This window comes from Crinia signifera, chromosome 9 (assembly GCF_055691185.1).
Source record: "Crinia signifera chromosome 9, ASM5569118v1, whole genome shotgun sequence".
Taxonomy (NCBI): Eukaryota; Metazoa; Chordata; class Amphibia; order Anura; family Myobatrachidae; genus Crinia; species Crinia signifera.
The window spans coordinates 120,658,474-120,665,736 of NC_139225.1; the positions used below are offsets into that span (position 1 = coordinate 120,658,474).

The 7,263-nt window shown below is 44.1% G+C and overlaps 1 protein-coding gene across 4 annotated transcripts in view; it reads right to left on the reverse strand.

Annotated features, from left to right (window-relative positions):
* LOC146035903 (5-hydroxytryptamine receptor 2A-like) overlaps positions 1–7,263 on the reverse strand; it is a 556,425-nt gene that overhangs the window by 508,351 nt on the left and 40,811 nt on the right. The window contains exon 1 of one of the 4 annotated variants that reach the window (XM_083159607.1): positions 2,373–2,443. The exons of the other annotated variants lie outside the window; for them this stretch is intronic. The gene's annotated coding sequence lies outside the window, so the exon portion shown is untranslated. Of the gene's footprint in view, positions 1–2,372; positions 2,444–7,263 lie in introns of those variants that run through there. 4 annotated transcript variants of the gene reach the window in all.

A 7,263-nucleotide genomic window follows, 5' to 3' on the forward strand; every position in this document is an offset into this window, starting at 1 on the left:
TGGGCCACGGTCGACATGGGTTTAGGTCGGACAGTCATTAGGTCGACATGAGTTTTTCACTTTTTTTAGCCGAATGTCGACACAGTCGACAAGGACACAGTTGGAGATGCACCGCAGCCCCTCGCATCGCTCACTTCGCTCGCAATGCTTCGGGCACGGTGCTTTGCTACGCTCGGCACACTATTTTATTCTCCCACCACGCCCTAGTAGATTAGTGGATGGTAGGGCATGAAATACCGCCTGTCGGCACATGTCGGTTAAAAAAAAAAGTGAAAAACTCATGTCGACCTAATGACTGTCGACCTAAACCCATGTTGACCTTGGCCCATGTCGACCTTAAGTCATGTCGACCTTGGCCCATGTTGACCTTTAACCCTGTCGACCTTGGGGCAAGTCGACCTTCCGGGGTCGACCTAATGACTGTAGACCTAACTCTGTTCTGACAGGTGACCGCTTCCCCGTAGATTATGCACAAGTTCCTTATTTCATATAAGGTCTAAATGATGAAAAAGGTATACTTTTCATCACCAATTACTTATGCTTATTCCCAGAATATATTTGGATCCCAAACCAACAAAATAGGGTTAAATGCTCCTGGATTAGTGAATATTCTGGGGAAGCCATTATTACATACAATTGTTGTAAATTCCAGCAGCGGCTTTTCTCTCTTCGATTCGCCTGTTATTTTGTTATTTGCCAGAACTGAGGTTTCTCTTACAAAGAACTTGTTTAAAAATGTGCAAATGAACAATATATTCAATACAAGTATATAATATTAAATGCTGGAAAAATTACATTAAAAAAATCGAATTACTTATGCATACATAATTCGAAGGGCTTCCAGTTGTTAATCGCACTAATACAGCTGGTGTAACATGTTATACTTGAAGTGGTTATGTCGTACAACAGATTGCGCTGATCACAGCCATGAAAATCTAAATCAGGGACTATTCACAGTCGCGTCTGGTACTGGAATCATATCACCAGCCATTTCTACTCAGATCAGTTTTAGATAACATATTGGTCTTAACACATAAACACAGTTGACATTTTTCTTTCTTTAGGAAATGAAACAAGTATTTTATTTTACCATTTTATGACAGTGGATGGTTTTATATCTGTTTCAATGCACGATAAAATAAGTGTGCAAATATCGCCGCTGTACTGTATCTTTCGTGCCTAAAATACTTAGGTATTATTGTAGCTTCCGTAATGACAATATAATACACAATATGGTTTTATTTTTGCACTGCTCATCCTTATCCACCAAAAGGCAATTAACAGACAAAATAAAAATGGTAAATTAGCTTCTATAGCCTAGAGTTTATAGCTATCTTGGTGATTTCCTTTATTCTGTAATTGCAGAGTTACTTTACAGTGAAAACATTTTGTTGGCGTATGTATGCTACCAATATCTAATGTAATACTGTCACATGACCGGTAATGATTCCAAAGTGCTAAAGGTCAGTTGTGATTGGACAGAAATACAGTACAAGGGACCTGCAAGCATTCTAACTTGTCTACATATCCCATTTATAAGTACAACTACTTTCCTTGTAACTCAACTTGTAAATGGTAAGAAACCAATTTTGCAGATTTGTGTATCCATATATATATTAACCAGTAGAGAAACATTAAAATTTTCGTAGTGAGATGAGGGCAGTGGCAAATTTGTGTAAGACAAAACTAAGGGCGTAGTTTGTATGATCGCAGCACAGAACCGGTAAATGCTACCCGCCACTCAGCCAAATGCTTGCTCCCCCCCCCATGTGAAGGGATGAGTATGGTAAAACATCTCCACGCCCGCGGCCGCATGGTAAACATAATCATTCGATGGTCACTCGCCATCAAATCATTTTTCTGCCGCTCGTAATGAAAAGTCAGCCTGGAGTGACTTCTCTCTTACACGATGTCCGCCGAATTCGAGGTGGGTGCTGATGTCATGTGATGTCAGCCATCCACCCCAAACAGGCATCGCCACACCTGTGTCAGTAGGGGAACGCACAGTGTTTTTATGGGGATGTTTATGAAATGCTGGGCGTTCCCCTGCCCATCCATCCTGGAGTGAACCTCTTGCGAATGCGCAAACCCCGAACATCGGGGACGGTGATGAAGTCGGCCTGTTACGAATGAGCCTGAACAGGCCCCTAAGTTGCCACTGTAAAGCTAGTAGTTATAGCGCTGAAATCTTGCTGTTGCGCTCATCTGGGGCCAATGTTGCTTTAGTACAACCTCGACATTAATGAAATCTTTACATTTTCTCCTAAGTGACGAGGCTGATAACCTCCATAGCACTACAGGGATACCGAGGGACCGCTGCTGCCCAGTGCCAACACAATGTGCCCTGCTGGGGAGCTACCGCACACACTCACCCATAGCAGGAGACGGTGTTGATGATTTCCAGAAATGCTCCCACTCCAGGCTACCCTCCTCCTCCATGCTCGGTGTAATGTGTACACTACACGCTGATCTCTAGCTCCTCCTCCTCCTTCCTGGAGAGGGCGCATCCCTCCCTCTGTATGGGTAGTACCCGGCGCACAGCCCTCCAGCTCATCCGGCTCTCTTCGCCGCCGCTGCCGTCGGGATGGGACATCGAAAGAAAACATCGGTCAAATGATGTTTTTCAACATTGGTTGCAAAACATCATTTAGACCTAAACATTGGTACTGTGAACCCGATGTTAACCGATGTTTCGATATTTTTTAAATAAACTGGTTACCAAAGCATATAATACACTAATAAGCTTCTGAAATGCTAAATAATCCCTCTATTAAGTTTATCTTGTTGGAGGCTTACAGTTTATACACACACAATGGATATATGATTCATGTTTTGTGGTAAATCAAATTTGTTACGGAAGGAAAAAAACATGAAGCATTAACTATCAAAACTTTATTGCAACAACTCACAATCTGCTACTTTTACCTAGATTTTTAACTGTAGCAACAGGCTAATAACTTATGTTGATCATAGAAAATAACAAACAAACTGTACACACATAGGCGTGCGCAGCCCGTTTTATTAGGGGGTGCACCATTGGAGGGGGCGTGTCCATCACTATCTACTGGGCGTGTTCATCATCTCCTATTATTACTCATAATGAAACACACTAGACATAATGTCACGCACAATAATGCCCATCACACATGCCACACACCGTAATGCACATTACAAATTATGTTAGGGCTTAAAAAAATATTATTAAAACAGGGACAATAGGGACTGTGCACGTCGAAGGCGCGCGCCAAAAATTAACACATACTTACATGCATATTACACATCACACAGCCATTACATAGTATACCACATTCCATAATGCCCATTACACGTTGTACGTGTAATTCCCATTACATGTTACGCCTCACACCATGATGCCCATTACACATTACGCCTCAGACTGTGATGGCCATTACAGATTATGTCATGGGGGGGGGGATGTGAAATGTTCTTTGCCAGGAGTCACATGCTCCCTGGGAAGGGGGTGGTTAAATGCTCGTTGACAAGGGGAGTTCCATGCTCATTGCTGGGGGTGCGCATTGCACACCAGCGCTCCCGTGAATCCGCACTTCCGGGTAGCGCTGTGCACTCTTCTTATAAGATGCCCACCGGAGCCGCAGCCTCCTTCCCTTTTGAGCCGCTGGTCGGATGCTGCACGCCGCACACTGAAGCTACTTTACCTGTCAGCGGCAGGCAGCATCTGGTCAGCCGCTCAAAAGGGAAGGAGGCTGTGGCGGGCACGGGACACTTGTACCCCAAGTGCCCAGGGGCAAATGCCCGCCCACACACATAGTATATACACACACACACACACACATACAAAAAAAAAAAAAAAACGGTTTAACCTCAATATCCCTGGAATCAAATAATCCATATGGATCCGCCTGGTATCAGATTGAAGGCCCAGCGATTTGGGTTCGACTGAAATCAACCTCGAACTTCAGTGATGCCGAAGGGGGAACTGGCAGCCATTGAACTGGGTGGGGGTCGGAATTAGCGGGTCCCATGTTATTCTATAGCCAAAACGTTCCAGCTTTGCCTGGCAGTATCTCCAGTTCCCAGGGGGCTAGAGACACGGGGCTGGGCTCGTTGGAAAGCCCCATCCCTCAGCTATGATTAGGAGGTGCCTGTGCACCCCCGGCACCCCCCTTGCGCACGCCTATGTGTACACACAGTGCAACATAGAACATACTACATAGAACAATCACATAGTACATTGAAAAAAACTCTTTGTAGCAAAATAGGAATCTACTATTGAGGTACATTAATTATGGGCCTCACAATACAGGTGGATAAAACAAAATAAAAACTGGGAGGAGAATAACATAAATTGGGGAAGGTGAGACTCCAGTCCAGCTTTCTTTCAAACTGGCCCCAAATTTTCATATCCACATGTGCAGAAATAGTAATTTTGACAGTAGTTTCCCATCTAGCCTATTCCTGGTTTTACTTTTAATTTCACCAGCTTTAGAGAACAGGCGTTCTGAAGGTACTGAAGTGGCCACAGTTGTTAAATATCATCTAGCTATTTTTGCAAGATTTGGGTATGTTGGTTTCATCATTTTCCAGAATATTAGTGGGTTCTCCATGATACTCTCTGACTCTCCGTAACAAGTTATAAAAAAACATGACTATGCTGGCATTTGTAATAGCAAGCTATTGCAAATTCATAGAAAAAATACTTTAATTTAAATAAATTTATCACGATTGTTTTAATATGGAAAAACTTTGGGCCTTATTCAGAGGTGGATGCAGTTGCACTCTCAAATCCACCACTTAAGTATAAAAGATGCAACATTGCCAACATCAAACATCTGAGCAACCCTATTGTTGCTTAGAATAACCATCAGAACAAAGACGCTGGAGCCAGTGCAACTGCAAATTAATATTTGAAACACGTCTGCATTTGACAAACCAGCCCCCATCCCCTCCCTCAAATAGAAACTACTGTACCTGTCACTCAGTATCTGCAACCACTGTTACTAATAAATCACTGCACAGAAATAAACTGTGCACATGTCTGCATCCACAACTGAATCAGGCCCTTTGTAGGGTGCTGTGATATGCTTTCTGCATAATAATAAATCAATTGATTAGATTGTAAGCTTGCGAGCAGGGCCCTCATACCTTTGACTGACTGTAAATACCCAGTTTGTTGTATCACTGTCTCCTATTGTAAAGCGCAAGTGAATATGCTGCGCTATATAAGAAACTATTAATAAATAAATAAATATGAAGGGAGTTCGCCACAATGTCACTACTAGTGACTATCATATTATACTGTTCATTCTAGCACCCGCTATCTTTGAAAACCCATACAGTTCCTCTTCCCTGCCTGGAGTGTCGCTGTCTGCTGTAGTGCTTCTAGCACAGTGTGGTCTGTATATCAGCACTGATATGCAAACCAGACCTTTGCGACAGTGACTCACTAACAGCACCAGTTGCAGTGAGGCAGGGGTGGGGCTGTCCTGTGTGCTGCTGCTGAATGGCTGGCCAGACTGTCTTTCACTGTCAGCTACCACCCACAGCAGCAGCACACAGTCACACACACACATATGAAAGCCCAGCCAGCAGTGATACTGTCATGTTTGTTAATGTTTTTTTTTTATCAGTCTATTAAGTTTTTTAATGAATATAAATCAAGGAGAGTGAGCTGGCTGCAAAGCATTGAAAGCAGCACACATTGACACACAAAAGAAAAAACATTGGAAGAATGAGAAAAACATCGGGGGAGAAATCTAGCGATGTAGATGAAACATTGGATCCTCAACATTGCAGGGTTAAACATCGAACATTGGAACCATAAATCCGATGTTACCGATGAAACATCATATGATTACCCATCCCTACTGCCGTCTGCTGTGTTGGATAGCATGCTCTAGATGGGCTCTGTACACGCTGCCGCCGCTCTGGGTAGGGAGGACACTGGATGGCTTGGAGCCGGCTCCGGGCTGGGTGCACGTGACATGATCTGGCTCCAGCACTGTGTACGGTTGACAGCAGGGCTATTGCAGTATGCAGCACCTTTAAAAGTTGTGGAGCGGGCCCTTCCAGCGGCCATATCGAGTACTGGCACATGATAAATCAGTATGATCAGGTTAGTGGCAGTTCCACCACGGGGCAACTTGGGCAGCACGGGGTGGGCAGGGAGTCCCTGCGGTGACTGGACAGTCAGCAGCGGGGTCCCTGCAGTAGTTCCCATCCACTGCAGGGACCCCGCCGTTGACTGTCCACACGCTGCAGGGACCCCCTGCCCACTCTGTGCTGCGCAGAGTGGGCAGGGGGTTCCAACTGCTTACCACAGACTGGAGTGTGGGAGCCCCTGATGTTAGGGGGCCCTGGGGCGACCACCCCTGTCGCCCCGTGGTGGAATGTCTTCAGTACTTTGCTCTTTTTGTGTGTTCCCATTTATTTTTGACACATTAATTAAAGCACCCTGAGAAATTTACGTTTCTGTAAATGTGAATTATGCTAAATAGGAGACACATTCTCCCAAACCCTCAGATAATGTGACAGTATAAAGGGGGTTATTCTGGTTCACTCGCAAAGGCACAATCAGTCTCTAATGGACAAAACCATATGCACTGCAGGTGGGGCTGATGTACCATGTGCAGAGAGAGTTAGATTTGGGTGGGGTTTGTACTTCAAACTGATATCTATTTTGCAGTGTAAAAATAAAGCATCCAGTATTTACCCTGCACAGAAACAATAAAAAACTCAAATGTAACTCTCTCTGCTGAGAAGTGTTGGTACCCCAACCAACCAACCAACCAACCACACCACAAAGCAGAAATAAAAGCTTTCATCTCAATTTTATAGACTACACATCTCCCAAAATGCAAGAAGTGGAGTACAGAGCCTGTGCAGGGCATATGCCATGTAGGTGCCTACGGCATCATTGCTTCACTGGGGTGCTCTTCAGCTACCAGCAGACAAGACTTCTCAGTAGTAGTAACATCTCCAAAACAACATGATCCCATCAGAAACAGCTTCCAGGGACAAGATGGGGGCATGTGAGCTGGGCGCAACAGTTTGGACAGGACACTCAAACACAGTGCAGAATTAGAGGAATATTTACTAAGATGGGATTTATTTCATAGCAACCAATCAGATTCTATTATCTTCTAGAAGGTGCTAAATAAAGCAGTAGCTTCTGATTGGTTGCCCATAGAAACATTCCATCTGAAATAGAACTTGCATCTTAATAAATTTACCCCTTAAAGTTGCATTGCTGGAACTCCGCACCTCAACAAAACTGCATTTTCT